Source organism: Vidua macroura, chromosome 9, assembly GCF_024509145.1.
Source record: "Vidua macroura isolate BioBank_ID:100142 chromosome 9, ASM2450914v1, whole genome shotgun sequence".
NCBI lineage: Eukaryota > Metazoa > Chordata > Aves > Passeriformes > Viduidae > Vidua > Vidua macroura.
Window position 1 is genome coordinate 26,755,047 of NC_071579.1, and position 9,738 is coordinate 26,764,784.

The 9,738-nt window shown below is 37.5% G+C and overlaps 1 long non-coding RNA gene across 2 annotated transcripts; it reads right to left on the reverse strand.

Moving 5' to 3' along the window:
• Window positions 1–3,696: 3,696 nt before the first annotated feature.
• LOC128811476 (uncharacterized) lies at window positions 3,697–9,356 on the reverse strand. Of its 2 annotated transcripts, none has more exons than XR_008438355.1 (5): window positions 9,127–9,356; window positions 7,559–7,697; window positions 6,967–7,158; window positions 4,506–4,592; window positions 3,697–4,344 (listed from the first exon to the last, which is right to left on the reverse strand). It is a non-coding gene; the product is annotated as an uncharacterized LOC128811476 (long non-coding RNA). The 2 variants fall into 2 exon arrangements; XR_008438354.1 differs by having other exon boundaries at window positions 6,967–7,174.
• Between the last annotated feature and the right edge of the window lie 382 nt (window positions 9,357–9,738).

Genomic DNA, 9,738 nt, shown 5'->3' on the forward strand with positions numbered 1-9,738 from the left:
CAAAACCCCTATCTGATTCTTGGTACCAGATATCCATTCATTTATTAAGAACAAACACAGCAGACAACTAATGCTGCACTTTTTCTGTTATTCAAACCTGCTGCTAACAATGAGGAAGATGATGTCATTCCCTGGATGTGACAAAGGACTAATATTATATGCAGTAAAAACAATGAGTCAACAGTTTCTACTCCCTTGAGGTCAAACCATTCAGCAGTTTTGAAAGTAGACTGTTCTTTTTTGTGCACAGAGCTTGTTGTCTATTAACACAGAATGTGTAAAATCAAGATATAATTTGAAAAAAAAATTCATCCTTTCAAGGGGAATTTTTCAAACTGGAAGGCAAATTAAAATATCTTACAACATAAACCAACAGATATTTTTTTCCCACATATACTTATCATAATATTGCAAAAGTACTTTATTTTTTTTAGGTCAAAGATACATTATCTATGTTAAGTAATTATTTGTATGATCCTGAGAGGCACTTTGCAGTTCCCAGTAACAGGAGTATGAACTGTGAATATTAATGCATAACTAAATAAAATGAAATTTTCTGGAGATATTTTGTAATGATCTGAAGACAAGAAAGACCTTTAACATGAAAATGTGTTTTGACAGACAACTGAAAGCAAGGGGTCTAACAATGAAAATTTCCCAGATTTTCTGGGAGTAGATGAGGAACTGACAAAATCCTGGCCACCTCTAACCACAGCTGCACCTAGCTCAGGCTAGTGCAAGAAATGTTGTGGTCTTACAGATCCATCCTTCAGCAACTCTCAAACCTTTGAGGAGGATTATTATCCTGCTCATACCGACTGTGAAACTGCAGCACAGACAAGTGACAGTTCAAGGTCATTTAAAAGTCAGGAGAGTTTGGAAGAGAACTCAGATTTCTCAATCCCTGCCCAGCACTCTCCCCACTGGGTTCTAATGCCTGATAAAGCTCCTCTTCCAAACTGGACAGAATTTAACAATTTTGAGGAGTTTCAATTCATAATGTTGTTGCTTTTAATAATTTTATTTGCTGGGAAAATAGACTTGCCTAATTATATGAGGTTCAAGTGCAAGGGAATCCTGGGCCAGCTGCAATCTCCATTCCTGTTATCCTTGCAGACCAAATCTAGAGACAGGAGAGAAAACTGGATTATATCTAGATGGGCTTTTATGTTGGAAGAAATACCATTTTGCCTCATTGACACTGTCTGACCATGTTTTAGATTAAAATGCGCCTTAGAGTGGAATAAATAATATTCATCATTCTGACAATTAATTGAAATGAAATCTTAGACTCTGAATCCCAAGGAATTTCCTCTGGCATGCTGTCAAAGTGCTGGATAAAGTCTTTTAAGCTTATGCTGACCACTTTAGTATGTCACCTAAAGTAACTGCAAATGGCTTCAGGCATAGTTTGCCCAGTAGATCCCAGGCCCAAGTGATTACTTACCCAAAATGTGGAGGAGTACATCTGGCAGCCCAGCTGGTCAGTGTCCTGACAGATTTATTGGAGAAGTAAATGCAGGAGGCATGGCTAAGTCTGATCTTTAAACTCTCTGTCTTCTGATGCTTAAGGAACTCTTACCTTCTCAAGTATTCAACAGAATATTTAAACCAAATATCCAAGACCTAAAGACATCTCAGTTGTTTTGGGTGTTCTGTTACACTCTCAAGTGAGACCAGAAAGCTTGCTGAACATTTCCACTAACAATTGTTCTTATAAACTAAACAAAAATCAGTCAGATTTCAGAAAAGGCAAAATAAAGAGACTAAAGCAATTTACAGAATTTCCTCTGGATGTCTCAAGTTAATTGCAAATCCCGTGGCCTGGTATTTTCATTTCCACAGTCACAATTAAAGGCACAGTGATTTTGATGTCATGTAAGAGGGATGAAATAAATTTTCCATATGAAATTAGAGTCTCCTTTTCAAGTTGTGTGATGTTTTTGCAGGCAACATGTCTTACTGCCTAATGAAAGCCAAAACCTGAACAAACTGCAGGAAGAGTCACACATGCTGCAGCCATGTAGGTGTGCTGTTTGACTTCAATGACACATGAAAATATAAATATATTTGATTAAAGTTATTATTGTCTATTTAATAGACTTATAAACTAAAAAAAAAAAAAAAAATAGAGACTCATATCCTAGTGTGTTCCATGAAAAGGATCTTCACGTGATCTTTGTTTTTACAGCTCTCATCCCAGCAATCAACTGTGAAAACTTGCATAAGTACTCTCAGTATGATTGAAGCTGCTCCTTTGTTAAACAGGGTATTACAAGTTAAAACTAGGGACAGAGATTCCTATTCAGGAAAATAGTGAACATCTTAATTAAAATTAAACATATATTAGCATTACTTTGTAAATCAAGTCTTACTTAAGCAGGTGACACTTCCAAAAAAGACTGTAATGAGGCCACCCCAATGCAAAGGCATATTAATATCAGGAGGCATCAGCAGGACTATAATTTCAAAATTTTGTAGGTATGACATCTGGAAAAACTATACTTCTGTTCAATGTTAGTTTGACTGTCTGCACAAGAATTTCAGACCAGTAGCATTAAAAATTTATAAAGGAAAATGTATTCTTAATGTTAAATAATATAGACAGAAAACAATAAAACATTTTTTCATGAAACTGTGAAACAAATCATTAGGCTTTGGATTACTTTATATGTGTGCTTGTCACATCTTATTAGATGTTTTTATTAGATTGGTTTTATTATTAGATCTTTAGTAGGTCAGTCCTTTATTCTGTTGCAGGGTCTGTTTAGAACCTCACCCATAACCATCAATTCAACAAATCAATGTATACAGTATAGCATTGTATTATTGATCTGCAACACTATTACAAATAAGAATATAGATTTAGCTGTGGTCCACGGGTCAATACTTTTGATGTTTTGATTTGTTTCACAGTTCTACTGTTACTTTTCTCATCTATTAAGGCAGGCAAGAATGTTTCATAATATTAAAAAAAAAACCCCAACATTTAGTTGGAAGGCCTTTCTAGAGAACAAAATCTGTCTTATTTTCTCTTCCCTGGTAATTTTCTATTATTGGAGGAACAAGAAGGAAAATTAATACCAATTTTAATCTATTTTCTCTGGCAAAAGAAAGTAAGAAATAGGCACAGCATGCATAATATGTTACCTGTGTTCTGTCAATTTGTGTTGTCTGAGGAGAATAGGCTGGCACACAAAATTTGGAATGGTAATTGCCTCCCTCTTCTGAACAGATCCATATCTCCCTCCAGGAGGGAACCTGGGTGAGCCCTGGCTGGATCAGTAATTTCCCTGGGTGCACAGAAAGGTCTGAAGCCTACACTTTTTAAGAGAAATGGGGAGAGAGGCTCTGAGAGGGGCCTCCACACACACTGCCTGCAGCTGCAGAGCTGAGGGTCAACCCACATCCCACATCCTGGGAGCAGCAGCAGAACAGATTTCTCATTCCACACCAAGGTTGGAGGCAATGTCTTCCTGAACAAGGCTGGTTTGGGGATGTAGGATGGAAAGCAGACCTGTTCCTGAATCCTAAAGCTAGGCAAGTATGGATAGAGCAGCTTCAGCTAAGTGGGTATGGTGGGTGGGCTTTCTTATTGCGCTGAAGAAATAGGGCAAGACTTTGCCTGGGATTATTTATTTTCTTGCAGAATACATAATCTGCCCTATTAGGTAGATGGAATTATTACCCATTCACAGCAACCTTTGCAGCTAGAATGCTCTTACTCATTCTCCTTAACAGAAACCTAGCACTCTGGTTTTGGTGGCACACTGAAAACATATTTTGATCTTTGTTGTGTTTCAGATGGCAATGCATTGTCTCCTTCCTGATCTTGGATTACAGTCCATACAGAAAAAAAAAAAAAAAGTGATTAAAAGTTTAAGTGGATTTATTTGTAAATGCTGCTTGTGGCCTTCCCATAATGAATCGGCTTTTCCCCTAAAATAATGCTAAGTACTAGTCAGTAAATAATCCATTTTCCCTTGCAAATGCTGCATTATGTACAGGAATAAAATATTGCTTTTTAAACAGGAGTGGATGTTATCACTTCAGATGTGCCTATATGTGCTTCCTGTGCTGAGATGCAGCCCAGCAATAACAATACCACAATTACCAGAATGTATAGTCTATAATGTGGCCCTGTGTAAATCAAGCCCCCGCTGAGCAGTCGCACACATCCTGCAGGATACCACTGCCATCCTCAATTGCTTCCGGTGAGCGCCCTGCCTCTGCAGGAGGATTTCTGAGCCAGGCTCACACTGGCTTCTAACCCACAACACTGCAAGTCTCCTCCTCCCACGAAGATTCAGGCATAGAGCTGAAGCAGGTTTTGTTCATGACTGCCTAAATGGGAAACCAGAAAATCAGGCTTAGGGGAAAAACAGTTTTGATCTTTTAAAAATACTTATGGGATTTCCAATAAAAGCAGAAAATTGTTGCAAATACTGCAAGGGAGAGTGTTCAGGATTTCAACTCAGTTGTTAAACTGCTAAAATAATGCATACCTGGAGTTTCCACACTGTGGAGACTTATATGTATGATCTTAGATACTTTATCATTCATTCCCTTCAGAAGAGAGCATAATTTTTTCTCTGTGCAAAATATATGAAAAGTAAACATTTTTGAAAGAATTTTGCAAAGTTAAAGAAAAAGCAAAGTCCAAACTAAACTAGAAATATGTTAGTTTAATTTCAAGACACACTGTAGCCATACAGTCAGAACAATCTTACAGGAAAACTCTGACTGTCATGATTCAGTTCAAGCTAACTCAAAAGACTGACTCAGAAATTAAATCTACTTGACCTGTTCATGACTTTGTATTTTTAGTTAGTTCTCAGGTTAGATACTGACTTTTTCAAACAGATGTTGAAACCAATACAAAGTTTCAAAATACTGTAAAGCACTTTAAAATATAATTTATAGATATGCCCCTTAAAAACAAAATAGGTGGCCATTGTGTTATTTGACAACTTTTAGAATTGGACTCAATAAGCTTCTAACTCTCATTCTACTTCATAACTGGGGGACAAACCATCTTTCCTGGGTATACATAATTTCCACTGAGTCTCTTACTAGCCAGAAGAATTTTAGTACGTTTTAAAATAATAATGTAGCAATTTAGAGGAAACATTATGCAAACCCTGTTATTTTTCTCTTTCTGATACAGGCCTACCAAAGAGAGATTCTGGCTGGAGGCAAGTCAATGCACTGCTTGCCTGAATGGTATTTTAATGGATCCCTTTTTCTTGCTGCTTTTAGTACAAAATGAATAAATGATTCAAACTCAAATTGTCCACTGCAGAAGCTGGCAGGGAGTATTTCTTGTGCTAGCACAAATACCTGGATTTCAGAGGCCACTGAAGGGAGCAGGGCAGGGGTGCAAGCAGCACCATGTGGCCAAGGGTAGCTGAAGAAGTGGCACACACCTTCTCAGGGGCATGGCCAAATCCTGCTGCACTTCAGCTCTTCTGGGACATACAAAAGTCATCCAGATCCCTAGAAACAACTTTTTCCTGGAAGTTTTATTGTCTTTTCTGTACTGGACAGGTGACATCTTACATTCCCTGTTACTGCCTTGTACCTTCTCTAGTCTGATCTTTTCTAGAAAGATGCTCAGAAACTTGAGCATCTGTGCAGGTCCCTCTGTAAGCACTTCATACCCTTTGGAATTAATAGTCAGCTGTAGATTAGCATAGGGCAGGGAGCCTGGCTATCCCTGGCTCTAGAAAAAACTAGGAAATTCGGGTCTGATGTGCCATAGCTAGCCCAGGGTAAGTGAAAGCTGTCTTGGCTGAAGTTGTGGATGAACTATTCTGCTTGTCAGGATTCAGGCCGATTCCTGGTGAAGTGACCCAGACAAAAACATAAAACATGTGCCAGTGTTGGCACAGGTAACCCTGCTAGGAAATACACAGCTCTTTATCAGCCTGTCTGCTAAACCCTGAGCTGCCTCTTCATTTTTGTACAGGATTTGGGACAGTCACAGGCGTGTGGATGCTGCTCTCGCTCAGCAGACAGACCCACCTTAGTTCACACAAGTGGTTTAAAAAAAGAGCTTGCAAACATGCGATATTTGGCTTATGAAACAATTATTAATTCTGTAATGATGCAGATACTTTAGTCAGTTACAAAATTACTTTTGCCTTATTTGTTGCAAATTTCTTAGCTGTGGCACCACCTTGTGGACATTGCTATGTGGAGTGAGAACTCGACTGGTGGCACCAAAAGCAGGTAACCCAGGCGTTTTGGAAAAACAGCTGTGGTCACACATGGTTTGCTAAAGAAGAGTAGAATAATTACAGTTTAAAAACTATTCCTAAAAATCCACCTGCAAAATTAAATGTATAATAAATACCATCATTAGTTTGCTCAGCTGTCTTTGCAGCTTTTACAAACTCTTCTGCCTGCCAGCCAAGAGGAGAGGCAGCTTTCAAAACTACTTTTGTTCCTTCTCAACTGACTAAGGAGCAGCATCCACAGTCCAGTTCTGTTCTTGCTGTACATGCAGACACGACTTTTACACCTGTCCCAAGCAACAAGACTTGCAAAGTCAAAATCATAATACTGAATGCTTGGAGAAAACCTTGGGTCCCACTCCATAAATGTAAACTCAACAGTGAGATTGGTGTCCAAGCTAAGCCAAAAGAAAAACAATCTCTGACAAAGATAAACTGGGGGATCTTTTAAATGCTTGCTGAAACACAAGCCAAACAAAAATAAATTTAAATTCCACTCTTTTGGCCATTAGATTCTCAGAACCTTTTGCAGCTGAGGTAACGGGGTTCCTGTTATGAGTTCCCTTATCAGCTACAGGCAAAGCAGGAAAGCACAGGGGAGCCAGGATTTCTAACACTAGATCTCCAAGCTGAGTGCAGCACACATTGTATCTGTCTGAGTCACCTTGGGGAGCATGAAATAAAACATTGAATTGCATTTTCTATTTCTCTCTCTTCAATAGCATACAACCTGGTACTTGCATTAGTATAAAGTGCAGGAGGAGATGAAGACTTGGAGCAATCTCAGACTTGCTAAAATGAAACACTGAGCACTGCAGCCAGGGAAGCCAACTCATGTCCAGTGGAGCTCATCCCTCACTCTAGAACAGACACTGCTCTTGTTGCAGCTGGTGTCCCTCCTCTGCAAACAGCAGCATTGTACCTATTTTATGAAAGAACTGACAGTAAAATGTATTTTTTTTTCTTTATTATAAAATCAAAATATCTTCTAAAATATGACAATGACAGCACTACTTCTACAATTCAGATATTTTAAAAATGTTTCTTAGAAATGCATTTTTATTTTCTCTGTTCTCCATCTCAGAAAGATGAAAGAGTTTATGCTGGTAATTTTTTTTCCTTTGGCATATTCATACAGTAAGTATTAAAGTTATTTTAATTTTTGTGCTTGGAAATTCCTTAGCATAAGTGCAGTGTTTTGAAAAAAAAAATATAGGGCTTTCAAACTCTTAGTGATTATTCTCAGAGATCAACTATTGCTTCCAATTTAACTTAAATATTTATTTTGGAAATATATAAGGCATTGGCTACCCTTTACTCACACTGAGTGTAGAGATTCTCTTTCTCCTCAGGCACCATTAATGTGAATTTGTTCTTCATTGCAATTAGTTGCATAATGCATCCTCATTACTGCATGTATCTGCATGGAAGTTTTCATCCACAAAACTGCAGGAGCTGTTACTGTAAACATGGGGTGAGTGACACAGAAAAGACTGAAGCAAGTTTATTCTTATACAGAACTCAGTTTTAAAAAATATCTTATTTCTTTTTTTTTTTTTTTTGAGCACATGAAAATGTCATATTTGTGTCAATCACATTCAGCTTATTTGCTTTCCAAAAAAAAGCTAATAAACTGTGAGACAAAAATAACCTTAAATCTCCAAAGTGGTACTTTTTCCACAGACTTGGAACTCCCTTGAATATTTTAATTATCTCTTTCCTAAAAGCTAACAAAGTAGAATGGCACCAGATTAAAATAAGTTTCTTTGCCTTTCTGCTAGAACTGATTTCTTGCTGAATTAGCATATCAACCCCAAAATCAATTTCCACAGCATCAGTGACCTTATGTCACTTTATGTATTACAGCAGCAAGAGAGAAATGTTTTCAGAGGGCTGTAACAGTTTAAAATTATTCAGTATAAATCCACTTATTGAACTGGTTACATGCAGGAGACAAAGCCCTGAAATTATGTTGCTAACCTGTATGGCCTAAAGTCAGATTTCTGCATTTTTAAAGGCTGCACCAACTGACACAGAGCTGTGGTGGGTATTACCAGAAAATGGGATGGAACAGGCAGGAATCTGTTCAGGCTGGAAAATCCTGGGAGAGAGAGAATGAATGAGAAAGCAGCAGCACCCCCAGGATGAGATCATGGGGGACACAGCCCTCTGTGGGAACAAAGGGAGAAGTGGAGAAAGGGACCAAACCCTACATGAACATTTCAGGCGGTCCTTTAATAAGAGGAGAATTTTTCGGGTGAAATTCAGTAAGTCAGCAAAAAAGGATGGATAAACCCAGACTCTTCAAGCCCAAATGCAGAGCCAGTTTGGTCTACATAAAAACTAAGTGCACAGCTCTCTAGCAATCAAAAGACAAGGTAATATTATTATGTTATTTAATACTTTTTACAGGGAATGAAGGTTGCATAAGCCTCTACGCTTATTAGACATTAGATTTAATTTCCTGTATTACTGAGAAATGGGTGACTTGGAGCTCAGCCAAGCTTGGATAGCTATAATAGGTTACACATTTATAAAAGGGAACCAATACAAGTAGGAACTGCTGCTAGAGGTGTCAATTTAAAGTAATACTCTCCCCCCGAAAAACCCCATCCCACACAGGGTAGAGGAGACTGAATCAGAGATGTGCTGTAAAAGCATTAAGTCAGGGGAAAGTGGTGAAGAGACAGCAACCAATGACTAATTACATTTGACCTTCATGTGTTATTTTCTTCTAAAGTCTTAATTTTATGGTTTCAAAATGGGCTCATCCCCAGCAAAATCTAATGTCCTCTAATAATTACCACAGGTGTTATTTATACATTTATGCTTTGATCTGTCAGACCCAATGTGATTCCATATACTGATAATAAAGAAAAAGGTTATTTACCTATTGTTTCACTTGCTGAAGTGCAAAACCAAAATGAAATAAAATGCTTTATAATCTATATATTTCCTAATTACTTCTGCAATGTTGGTCAATTTCTTGCTTTCCAGTGTGGTTTCCTCTTTCCTTAAGAGGCAATATAAAAGACAAAGAATTTTCAAAAGAAGGACCTGGGGATTCTCAATACTGCAAGTTAGCTCCTTGGAATTTTCATAAAGAAAAACCACAGGTGAATCTCCCTACCACTATTCAGCTGATTAAAAAAAATTATCTTTGCCTTTCAACATAAATCTTGTTTCAACATAAATAATTCTAAACTATGAAAGCCCTTTGTGAATTTCATCTTCCTTCTTATTTTGAAGATACTGTAAGAATAGTTACAAACCAAGTGCCATAGAATATGCAATGTAATTATGTTTTGATTTTACCTGGCTCAAATTATGATATTTTCAACTCCTTGAGACATATTATGTGCTTATTACTGAAGTAATAAGTCAAAATAGATTGTAATTTGTTAATATCAGTAACAAAGTAGCAAGGAAAGAAAGTGTGGAACAAACCAGCAAATAAATTCTGCACCGTAAAGCACCAAGTATTAATTTCTAGAGTAAAACA